Source organism: Lepisma saccharinum, chromosome 25 (assembly GCF_977018435.1).
Source record: "Lepisma saccharinum chromosome 25, izLepSacc3.1, whole genome shotgun sequence".
Lineage (NCBI taxonomy): Eukaryota > Metazoa > Arthropoda > Insecta > Zygentoma > Lepismatidae > Lepisma > Lepisma saccharinum.
Window position 1 is genome coordinate 6,402,892 of NC_139253.1, and position 13,311 is coordinate 6,416,202.

Below are 13,311 nucleotides of genomic sequence, written 5' to 3' on the forward strand. Positions count from 1 at the left end.
TTTCGAAAGCTTTTGGTTTGATTTGGCAACACTGCATACAGCAATGACTCATGCGCTTAACCTCCTATCACATGATCATTGTTGAAAGGTTGAAACGAGTGTATATTTTAGTTGGCGTTGGTCGTGGCTTCGTGTTGCTGTCAGGTTACCTGTACTGTAACAAGTGTGCTGTTTGAGAGGCAGTTGGCAGGGGAGCTTCTTTATCTGTACCTTCGCTGCTCCTGTTGCAGTCTCCCATTTAAACAGAAATCTGCGACTTTAATGATATCATGCACATTCCTTCCATCAAAGGTCATCAGCTCTCAAATTTTGGGAAAGAAGAGGAGTTTTATTGCTTCAGCTGGGAGTGATATGTACGGTAGCCACAATGATTGAATATTGTGCATTTTTTCTTGTATAATATAAACATCTGTATTATCAAAAGTAATATGGAGTGTGTATGAAGGGATGATGTCAGTTGCAGTCAATTAACATATATTTTGAAAGATATGGAAAAAAACTGTAGTATTTGAATGATATTTTTAAATACCACACACATACACATAATTTTCCTTCATTTATTACAGTAAAACTTTTGAAAAATGGACTTCATTTACAAAACCCCCTGGATATCGATTCTAGCTAAAGGCCTGGCCCACTGTTATTTTCATTTTGATTTAGATATAGCAATTTTGTGAGTATAAGGAGAAAGTGACACTTTAGTGGTATAGAATCTTAGTTAACACCACTGGTTATCTAGAATTTTGCGAGCAGATACATGCAGCACGTGCCTGCCCAATTAGGTAAAAGGTAAAGTTCCCTGTGCACATAGCACTGTGCAATGAACACACATTTAGAGGATGTGGGGGTCATTTTGGAGGTGATGTGATTAGCATCATGGTCTGGCTGCCTTTACCCCCTCCCCCTTTCCCTTACTGACCATAAATTCACATGAAAGATCATGAACCATAATTTTGCCCCGAAACTATACTTGTGACTACAAATTTTGTTGCAACTGGCAACACTATTTAGATTATGGCTACGGGCAGATAGGTGTACAACTAAGAATCCATTCAGAGCAAGGACATATTTAGGGGGGTCCTGGGGGTTCGGACCCCCCCCTAAAGATTTACCAAGTATTAAAATAAAATAATGAAAATCTACTTTTTAAGCATTTATTGTGCTACAATTGATTATTTATTTATTTCCTATGAACTTGGAAGACAAGGATTATTATATTGGGACCATACTGCTTTGAAGGACAGTACCAAAGAAGATTTATGCAAAACTACTATTAATGAAAATATGCATAAAATATTAATCAGGAACATCCTTTTTTATTATTTAATAAATATTCAATTCTTCATCTATTTGACATTAATTTCTTTATTTTTATACAAATTTAGCGATATTAAGTACACACAAACAAGGAATAAATATATGCTGTTATATTTATAATCTTATACCATCTTTTAAGTATTCATGTAATAAAAATGCAATATTAATAAATTTACATATTTTAATTAATATTTAATTTAATTATAATTTCAATGTTTTCATTTAAATACTATTATTATTTCTGGGCACTTGGTTCACCCCCCCGAATATATTTCTAGATACATGCCTGATTCAGAGGTGTTATTTCAGGGTAAAATTGTGATTTTTCCTAGTTGTATAGTCAGTACTTGGGTATACAGCATGTTTCAAAAAGAATATACGTATTACAAAGTATTATTTTGTCCAAACTATCAATCGCTGCACCCCGGCTCGGCTATTAGAGAAACGAATACATAGTCTAGTTTATATAATAGCTGCTAGATGTCAGTTGTGTCCTGTTTTGCTTGGTAACCGTCAGTTGTTTGAAATGGCTACTCCGCAGCAGAAATCATTTTGTGTTCTCGAGTTTGCGAAGTGCAATTCCGTGATTACAGTGCAAAGACGTTTCAGGTTGAGGTACCAAACCCACAGAACCCACATGCATTCATTGAACATGTACGAGATTCGCCCAAAGTGAATGTGTTTTGCGCGATATCCCAATCATCTGTTTACGGCCCATTCTTCTTTGACGCACAGCTTGGAACAGCTTGACCTTGTACGGCTTCATATCCAGCCGACGTCTCAAAACACGCCAAATTATTGTTGTAGGAAGTTGTAACTCCCGACTGGCACGACGAGTTGATTTTGAAGGGCTACGTTGGAAAGCAGTTTGAATTCGTGCAACATTTTCTTCAGGAACACGAGGGCGGCCAGGACTCTTTCCTTTACATACACATCCTGTATCTACAAACTGTCGATACCATCTGCGAATGTTCCACCCATTCGGAGGATCAATTTGGTACCTCAACCTGAAACGTCTTTGCACTGTAATCACGGAATTGCACTTCGCAAACTCGAGAACACAAAATGATTTCTGCTGCGGAGTAGACATTTCAAACAACTGACGGTCACCAAGCAAAACAGAACACAACTGACATCTAGCGGCTATTATATAAACTAGACTATGTATTCGTTTCTCTAATAGCCGAGCCGGGGCGCAGCGATCGATAGTTTGGACAAAATAATACTTTGTAATACGTATATTCTTTTTGAAACACGCTGTATATGGCTTGTCTGCTGACAAAGTTCTGAACCACCAGAGTTGCTAACCTAAATTATATGCAACTTTCCACTACATACATAAAATCACCATTACTGAATCCATTAAGCATTGCAAGATGATCCCTACTGCTTACAAACCACAAGTTAGCATGGTCCCATAAACCTGTGAATTATCACAGTGTGATAATTTCTTATTCTCTTTTTCCTTTGAAACTTGCAGTTAGAAAAAATCGCTCTGGTTTGAATCATTAATTAATTTCTAGAATTCCCTGTATGGAATAAATAGACAAAAGTAATTAAACATATCACAATGAGTAATGCTTCATTATCAAGAAAACACAGCATAAATCTCTCTTCCAGTTTTCATGTTAGAAACGATCAGTTAGGATTGGGCAACTTTTGGTATACATACACTTCTATTTTCTTAACATTTTGATGGATAAGATGAATATTGTTTTGTCTTTTTAATATATGAAAAAGTAGCATTTTATCCAGTGGAAGGAGAGTGCAGTCATTACTAATGATGATAACTACCAATAATAATCCTTGTTGCATGAGGAATGTATACAGTGGAACCTCGATTTTACGTTTTTCAGGGAGCCAAGATGAGAAAAACTTAAAATGCGGGAAAATGTAAAATCGAGATAAATTTTATAATATTTTGCTATGTTGGGACCATCATAATTAAATGTATAATACAGGGAAATGTAAATTCTGAGAAAGTAAAACCGGGGTTCCACTGTATTTAATTTATGAAAGGGACATGTAAACGTTTGACAATATTTTATTCAGTAGACAACTGCATAATAAACACAGCTAACTCAAACTTTCAGGAAATAAATTCGGGGGGGGGGGGACTTGGTGGTACAAATGGCCCAGCATTTGGTGGTACAGGAAATGCAGGTAGTCCAGCATTTACAGGCACTGGAGGTAATACTGCTGGCTGCATTACAGGTGGAGGAAAAGTGGGGAAAATACAGAGCAGAATTTAATGTAACGGCAGTACTGCACCACCTGTAGCAGTTTTGATTTGACTTTCTACATCTTCTTCAACTTTCTTTGTATGCATAGCAGCAAGTTCATCTGCATCAGGTAGCAACATGTTAGTATCTGCTTGAATGTTCGACATTGGCTGGGGAGGGCCAGCGGATACCGGTCTGCTAAACACTGCGTACCGGTCACAACTATCAAAGAAGCTGTTCTTGGATCTTTCGTTAAACAAACAGTGGAGTCCGACTTCGTTTTTGCCTATAGTGAAGTGAAAGTTTGCACATTTTTTACTCTCACACTTCCCCTTAATGTAGTCCTTACACAGAGGGAGGATCTGTCCGTTCATCGTAAACTCTGGAGTAATACCATGCTCTTTGACAAAATCTAAAAGATGAGGTGGAAGCTTTCCTGTTAATTTGTAGGAACTCTGCTCTGCTTCCGTACCATGTACAAACCTGCATCCCGATTCCACACAATCCAGTGTCCCACTTTGTCGAAACTTTGGACAGAAAACATATTCAAACTTTAAGTACTGCAAAGTTGGTACCACACTTCCACCAGGATGTATGAATTTGCACTCATTCCCATTTTTGCATTTGTTGTTAAGAAAGTCTAAGCACGTGTACTTCTTCATCAATGGTTCCTGCGTTACTGGTTCCATGGTGTCCTCCAATTGATACAATTAGGTATTCTTGAATAGAAGAAAACTGATCACATACTGGAACAAAGAAGAGATTGAATACATTGTCACCTTCCAATAATTGGTTCAACTGTAACAAACACATGCTCTAAAAATACATTTTCATAGGTATACTTTTGTTGCAAGGGTGCCCACATGGAGGGGGGGGGGATAATGGCACAGATCACATCATCAAAATTTGGAAGACAGACATTTTTCCCTTAAATACTATGAAATTCAACGTGCAGATATTTTTCTAAAAGATGAACATTATATTGATGCTGAGAGCTCTAAAGCTGACCACCTAACCCAAAAACAAAAGCATTTAGGAATTTTTTTTTATTAATGCAAAGAGCAGCCCAAGTTTCAGTACTACCGTGCGTTCATTTCGATCTGCAGCCGAGAGATCGGGAGAAGCGTGGCTGGCGGCGCTGACGGAGATGCCGACATTTGCGGCCTGTAATGCCTGCTTATTTTTATAGACATATGCAGACATTTATATAAATATTGCAAAACGATCACTAACCTGTGTTATAACACGCAAAAGTTCTTCTGTAATTCATCCAAGTTCTGCTCTTATATACACAAAAAAATACGCTTTAGAAACGATGTTAAGAGCCACAGATAATAAAACATTTTAATCATAGTTTTGACCAGTAACGTCCTGCTTAAGTTTATATCCTTGAAAGAGTTTTGTGCCAATGGGGATCGTTTGGAGGTTTTGAATGTGCAACACTGTATCAAGATTACGCTGTAGAAGAAACCGTTAAAAGTCAATAGTGTTCGTGAGCTTCCTTGCAATCCGAAATCTCCGAGCTCGAGTTTTTTGTTCCTTCGCGACTAGATGAAGACAGAGTTGTAAATATAGTGGCGAGCAATGTAAACCAAGAGCGTGTTAATTTCGTACTGTGCGCAAGAGTGTTATTCTTGGTTACTTGCAGTTACTTGTTTGTGTTATTGTAGTGTGTATGTGTGACCTGTCAGTGAGACGATTGGAATGCCAGCCGCAAGATTCACGTTAGAACAAAGATTTTTTTTATGTATGACACGTACCTACGTGAAAACAAACTCGTGTCGAGACGTGTGTAGGTAATTTGTACAGAAATTCCCATGCGTTTCAACTCCACACAGAGATACGGTTAGACATTTTGTCCTTAAATTACGAGAAACTGGATCGTTAAATTTTAAAACACCTAAGCAAAAACGACGGATTCTAACCGAAGCAAAACTCGATGATATTGGTGCAGCGTTAGAACGTTCTCCAAACAAACCTCTACGCCGTGTTTCACAAGAGGTGGGCGTGTCAAAATCATCGGCACATACAGTCACTAAGCTACTAAAATTAAAACCATACTCTTATAACACAGGTTAGTGCTTGTTTTGCAATATTTATATAAATGTCTGCATATGTCCATAAAAATAAGCGGGCATTTCAGGCCGCAAATGTCGGCATCTCCGTCAGTGCCGCCCGCCACGCTTCTCCCCATCTCTCGGCTGCAGATCGAAATGGACGCACGGTATATTCCTAAATGCATCAGTGTTGGTTGGTTGGGTCAGGTTTAGTGCTCTTTAAACCCAAGTTTCTTTTATTTAACTGCGATTTTATCATGTTACGCATGCATTTTTTATATGGTTCAATTTTGATTTAACACATACTACGGAGTCTTAACGCTTACTTATTGCCTGTTCCCTAGAGAATGGGTTTCCCCTTCCATATACTCCTATGTAATTCTTAACTTGCCACCATCCATTTGTTTACTGTTGTCTTAGTTACGGGCATTACTCATCGCATGCAAGTCAAACAACTTATCAGTCAAGCATCGTATTTCATTTTCTGATGCAAGAGTGGATGACTTTCATGGTTAAGTTGGCCCTGTTAGATTTAAATCTCTTAGCACAAATACACTACATTTAGCCTAACAAGGAAAGCATTTAATCTGACATCAGAAGAAAAAGGCAACCAAGAAGGTGTCTGACTTAGGTGTGATAAGTGAGACCCCAGGAGCAAGTGAATAATGGTAGTAATCTGTGGAATGTTTCATCAATGCAAAGTAGGGAATATTTTTTTTAATGAATACAAAATCGGAAAATCTGTACCAGATGTGGAAATCACAGGAATATATAATATAAGTTGTTCATGTTCAAAGGATTATGTAGGACAAACATCAAGGAAAATGGCAATAAGATGGCACGAACACGATTTGGACATTATAAATTTAAGTGTGAGCGCACATCATCGAGGAGAAGCATATGATTAAAAAGATAAGGGTTTTGAAAAGAGTGACGGGAATCATAGATTTGAATGTCTGGGAAGCTTTGTTCATTGCGGAAGAACACTGGAATAAATTAAATAATGAAAATGGTAACATAGACCCACTAAGGAGGTTTTTTTGTTTGTTTTTTTCGCAAGTGGTGTAGGCCACCATCTCTAAAAATCATGTAACTGAAATAATAAAGAATCTCTGTAAAAGGGATGATGATTTTGAATTTCCTGACAATTTGGAATTTATAATTTTTTAAAAATGTGATAAAAAAATTTCATCTTAAATAATAATAAAACAGACTGCTTGTTTCACAGTTAAATTGCTACATTCTGTCAATGGGTAACAGTTTCGATTCTTTAATGATTTTTTTTTCAAGTTCTCCTAGCAGAAAGACTAATTATCGTAGAATTTTGGAAATCATTGTCACATGAAATTTGAATCTTCCTTAAAGTAATAAGCACTGTTTGGATTCGGAAGAAAAATTATTTAATTATGTTGGGGAAAAAAAATACCTTACACAAGCATCTGCACTTCCCATGATTAAGGTATTCTCCATTGACAAACGACAGTATCATACACTAGTGAGAATGAAAGTATTAGTAAATCGGAACCTAGGTACTTTATTTTAATTCTAAGAGAACCAAACCTGCCCTGCCTAACCTAACCATGAAAGCATATAATGAAGAAAAATCTTAAGTAATCGCTAAAACTTCCCAGTATGTGTTAACACACGTAAATCGAAATCAAAACATGTAAACCAGAGGCGTATATATTCGGGGCTATCTAGGCTCTCTGCGAAGCCCAGACTCAGTGAATAAAATACAGAAAAAATATCTATCAGGAAACGTGCATAAAATTGTTCATTTCAATAAGAAGATGAACCTGATTTCTTAGAGGAGTTGGAAACATTGCCCACTTTCTTTGAATTCACGAGATGGCTGGCCCAGGGCCAGCAGGCAACTCCATGGGGGTGACGGGCAAGCTTGACAGGGCCCCGATCAATGTTGCAAACTAATTTTTCCCAGCATGTAATTTCCCCAGGATCGGGGAATTGTGGAGCCAAATTGTTACAGGAAAGAGAACAGGGTTGCATATGGCGGGGAAAAACCCTCTGAACTTCCTCAACAGTCTGGGTCAATGTTGCAAACCAATTTTTCCCAGCATGTAATTTTCCCAGGAATGAGGAATTTTGATGCCAAATTATCGCAGGCAAGAGGAAAGTGTGTCATATGGCAGGGACAAGAACATCATTGAACGCTTGCAGAGGAGTTGAAAAAGAGGTCGTTGACCTTCAAACAACTAGAGATACAGTGGGGAGTAGAAAATTGTTGGCTGAGCGGGAATGGTTTATGAGTGCATCTAAAAATTGCCAAAATGATAAGGACCAGTTCTAGTCTAGTTTGCGTCGAGTGGTCTTGGTGCGTGTAATTTATTTAGAGGCAGGATGTGAATACAGAAGTGAGTGGATTATATTTTTGTGAATGATATGTGCTGTGTTGTGTAGTGAACTGAAATGAGGGACATAATTAACAAGCTGTCTATTTGGTTTACGAATGACGATAAGCTCCAAATCGTTGTGGATTTTTCTTGTATGTCCACTTTATGAACAGATAAGCTAATGGGGATTGGACCTAAAGTTAAAGTGGTATCTAAACCACCATGTATCGAAGGCAACGACGTTACCACTGCACCAACAAGGAGTACCCAAACTTAAAATCGTGAAAATAGGTAGATTGAAATTTTATTTTTATTCTCGTATATAGGCCTAGATAATATTTCACAATATGAGCCTCCTATTTATGCAAATAAGAATGAAATTGTTGATATCCTTTCCTTACTGACAAGTGTACATTTCCATGTTTTATTTATGAAGTATATATTTTTAATCACAGAGTCACATCACTTCAACCCACCACCCCATATGAGTTAAAAAAACAAAAACACCCCCACCAGCAAATTTTTGTTTATTCCAACACTATGATATGGTGCGATAGCCCAGGTTCTTAACCCAGTATATGCCACTGATGTAAACATTGCATTCATAGCATGATGAAATTGCAATAAAACAAAAGGAACTTGGGGCCAACAATGTAACCTTGACAAGATCCATTGTATAACTGATTCCTTTTTAAAGATTCGTAACCATTGTTATAACTGAATCCTTAACCAAACTAAAAATACATGCTGATGAAGGGAGTGTGTGTGTTCTCCTGAAACGTCACAACAAAAAACTATGTTTTTTTGCTTTGTACAACCATAGATTACAAGGGATATAAAGCAGGGATGTTTCTGCTAGGTACCTCTAACATCATCTTTTTGGCTGCAAATTGAACTTTTTCGAACAACAAACTGTGTTGATTATTTCAGGAAGCTTCAACAATCATTCCCGTTAGTCTACAATACTTCATATTTCTTCTATGAATAAAGGGGGCTTGGGTACTTGAAAAAGGTAATTTTAAAGTTTATTTTTCAACTATAAATATCTGTTTACGGAAAAACAAATGGTGTTAATTACTGTCAGGAAGGTTCATAGGTAAAAATCTGATATCGCACAAACATATTTCTTCATTTCTACAGGAGAAATTACGTATGGAAATTAGGTTTTGTAGCATTGTTCAACTGTCTCGAGGTGTTTTCTGTAATGTGGAAATAATTTTAGTGACAAATCGATGTTTTTTTTAATTGAAAATGTCTCTCCGATGCACAATTGCCTTTGTTATCATTTGCTTCCTACCATGCAGTACATTTAAGCGAAGAACTTGTAAAGATTCAGAATTTGAAAGATGCTTAATGTAGTGAAAGAAGAACATTGTGTCTTCTGTCCAACATGGAAAGATGTGTAATGCAAAAAAATAAAGTATGTTATCTAGTAATGAACTATTTTTAACTATGTTCACGTAACATAGCCTGCCTAAAACTATGCTTGCCTAACCTAACCGTGAACGGTTTCTAACCTGCCTAACCTAACCTAACCTTACCGTGAATGGTTTGTGGGGCTATCCGTAACACAGAAGTAGGTATTTTTCTGTTAAGAAGGATGGAAGCACTGCATACCCCCTCCAAATGAACAAAACAGAAGCACGACGTGCGATGATCACACTAGGTGTACGTGCCATATGAAGTGCATAAAGGAGAAAACAAAATAGTCGTAAATATCATAAATGGACATTATTTTCGTGAAAAAAACGTAATGACACCTTAAAGAATGTTCCGGAAAGGAGACTAGGTAAGTAGCAATGTTAAAAACCAAGCAATCAACGAGTGAGAAGTGTTTGTGCTATACTAGACATTTAATTGTTCACCTTTAGTGTGACAATCATTGCCACAATTCTGAGATAATAGTCTTTATCCTAGGGGAAATAAAAAAATCATTAAATAATTGGAACCTTTACCGAGGATAGCAACTAACAAATGAAGCGAAAGAGGAACAGTGAGATAGGACAAAGTTAAGATACATCGGAGACACATTTATTCAATTTTACAGAAGAAACTAGTTACGGAAATGAGTTTCTCCAAGGTTTACAAAGTTCGTCGAGGTATTTTCTTTCATCGTGGAATATATTTGACTGGGAAATCATGTATTTTTCAAGAGAAATATCTCACCGACGCACAATTGCCATTGCTTTCATTTGCTTGCCCTACGACAACCGGATGCTGCGTACGTTTGATGACGTAAGCCCCTGTCAGTGTTTCAACCCCATTTTTTTTTTTTACTATGATTGCCTAACGTAACCAAACCTAACCTGACCTTATCGGAAATGGTTCGTGGTGCTATCCATGAATGGTTTGTGGGGCTATTCGTGTATGGTTCGTGATGCTATCCGTCAGCTATCCATGCATAATGTATAATTTCCACCGGTGACGAACACGATAGTAGGTATTTTTCGGTGAAGAAAGTTGAGGAGCGAATTTATAATATAGAGAAAGTCTCCAATTTTGTTAATTTTCGATATAATAACTAATTTTGACCTCCTAATCACGAATCTGTTGAAAAAAACCGGGGGTCACGTCTGAAAATTTGAAAAAAAGCAGATTGAATTTTTTTTATATATAGGTGTATATGCGTAGTTTTACGAACAAAAATGTAATCTCTTGTCATTGTGTCCAACCAGGCTGTTATTTTACAAGAAAATGATTTATGATGTTCAATTCTAGTACGATCCCTATTTTTTCGATGAATTTAGGGGTGAAATGAGTGCTAATGGAACCTAACCTAACCTCGTGTGAATGGTTCGTGGGGCTACCCGTGGATGGTTTTTGGGGCTAACGTCAATGGTTTGTGGGGCTACTTGTGGATGGTTCGTGGGGCTACCCGTGGATGGTTTTTGGGGCTAACGTCAATGGTTTGTGGAGCTACCCGTGGATGGTTTTAGGGGCTAACGTCAATGGTTTGTGGAGCTACCCGTGGATGGTTTTTGGCGCTAACGAACAATTTTTCATCAAAATGTACAATTTCCAGACGTGACCCCCGGTTTTTTACAACAGATTCGTGATTAGGAGGCCAAAATTAGTTGGTATACCGAAAATTAACGAAATTGGAGATTTTCTCTATATTGTAAATTCTTACCGATGATACACTGCATACCCAGAACTTGAGTCAAGATGTGCCCGCCATATTGTGTGTTCCGGAAGCGAAGAAAGGAATTTAAAAAAAGCACTCAGAATGAGAAAAATTACGTTTGTTTTAGTGTAAAAAGCATAATGGCACCTTGAAATATGTTCCGCAATACACAATTGGTAAGTACGAACCATGCGAAACACAAAATATGCGATTTTAATGTGTCTCCGATCTATGAAACTGCTACCAAACATTTTTTACACCAGGCAACTCAACTGTGCGTCAGATACAGCAGGGTTCGTTATAAAACTGACCATTTTACATTGCACATTTTGTATCAGCACATACCAAAGGTGTTCATTTCTCATCATACTATCACATTTTTCTTCTTTACATCTGCAGTCTATCCCTACTTCTCTATTGTAATTAACTGCTGTTTACAACAATAATTTTAATTTTCTCGCTTTCAACAACATCCATAACAAGATTTATGTTCAGATTGTGTACCCGACCCGAGAAGTCACTAAATGTCCCAGACTACATAGCGCATTCGTAGATATTATTAGATAATGAAAACAAAATAAATGTTTTTCTTTTTTTGTGAAATAATGAAACTAAGGATATAAGTATCAGAAAGAAACTAATATACTGAATTATGATATAAAATAACGACAAAAGAATACGATCATTAATTGCTGGGATTTATTGTATCATGTCGCAATGAAAAGGAAATTTGATCATACAGTTTCTTACGTTTTAGCCCGCACCAAATAACAGCACCTGTTACCTGTCATTGAAAGTTATTTTATATAGTTTTCTTGTCTGAAGTAACAGTTCGTATATTGACCAGTTAAATTAAGTATTCCTTTTTTAATGTTAACTTTTACCTCTTCTAATCTATTTTGTTGTTCGATGTGGACAGTTAAGAGCTTCTATTCTCATTTTCTAATTTCTGTCTAATCTTGTCGCAACTTTGTACTTTCTGATAATCTAAAAATAACCTTTATACTTGTTGCAAACGATTGAATGTAAATTATCTTGCAACTAGAGTTTGATTTCTTGACGTTGATATCCACTGTAACAAATGTGTTTTTCCTAAGAAATGTAACACCGGTACCTAGTACTATACATATTATCCTTATTGATTCCGCAAGTCTCCTATCCAATGACTTTGAAAATCACCCCAATATTACGAATTAGAGATGGAAAGTTCCGTTCATTTTTGAGATTCGTTCTTTGTGAACTAGTTCAGCACTGGGATTCGTTCAAAAGATTCGTTCGCGAACGAATTCACTGATCCGGTTCAGAAAAGACTGACAAGCTGGATGTTCTGTTTCCTCGAATCCGTTCGCGAACGAATTCACTGATCCGGATCAGCCTGGCTCGGCCCGGTCAGAAACGAGCGGCCGACTAGAACATATGTTTGCTTTTCTGGAATGCAGGAGGCCTGCCTACGAGATCCAATCAGATCAGAGAAGAATCTTTCGGAAAAGTCAATAACCTTTGATGTGGATGTTACAAGAGGGTTGTCTTGTGCTTGTCACTCGCCACCCGCAGCAGCTAAAACGGGAATGTAACGGGACTTGACTTTGCAAAATAAAAAGGAAGGAAGGGGGACTTGCTTTGTTTGCAGAACCAGCTACCGTCTTTCGGTGTAATGCAATCTGTGTGTATGGGAATTGTTCTAGACATGCCGCGGCATGTGGAAGCCATAACCGTTGCATGGAAATTACCTTTACAGCCATGAGTTAGTTCCCTTGAATAAGGTTTTGACTGATTTTAGGAATTTATAATGCTTCCTTCTTTCAGGAAAAAAAAACTAACAATTTTAACAATGGAGAAAGAGTTATGTCAGTAGGTAATCGTGTGGTTGTTTACTTATTACTCCATATTAACAAGAAACAATTATAATCAAAAACATCCCCCCATGAAAATTGAGCAACTTCATTCCAGTGTCCAGCCTTAGTGCTTGAAACCACATACCGTTTAGTACAAACACACATAAATAGTGGCATTCTTCCTCATCGATTGCATATTATTTAGGTTTCCAAATGCTATTTTAACATTCTGTTTGTTTAGTTTGGTTTCTTCTTCAACGTTCATTGAAAACATTAAAAAATAGGTCGATTTTCTATCTCTTCAGACGTGTCGTGGCGATGAGGATAAGTGATGAAAAATGTTCAAGCAAGACTCGAACCTTGAACCTTCGGAAGCGAGATCATAATTAAACCACTGAATGTGCT

General features: G+C 37.2%; 1 long non-coding RNA gene across 1 annotated transcript; it reads right to left on the reverse strand.

The window, feature by feature from the left end:
* Positions 1–3,345: 3,345 nt before the first annotated feature.
* Positions 3,346–11,570, reverse strand: LOC145978589 (uncharacterized). The gene is made up of 2 exons (XR_014440725.1): positions 11,417–11,570; positions 3,346–4,285 (listed from the first exon to the last, which is right to left on the reverse strand). It is a non-coding gene; the product is annotated as an uncharacterized LOC145978589 (long non-coding RNA).
* Between the last annotated feature and the right edge of the window lie 1,741 nt (positions 11,571–13,311).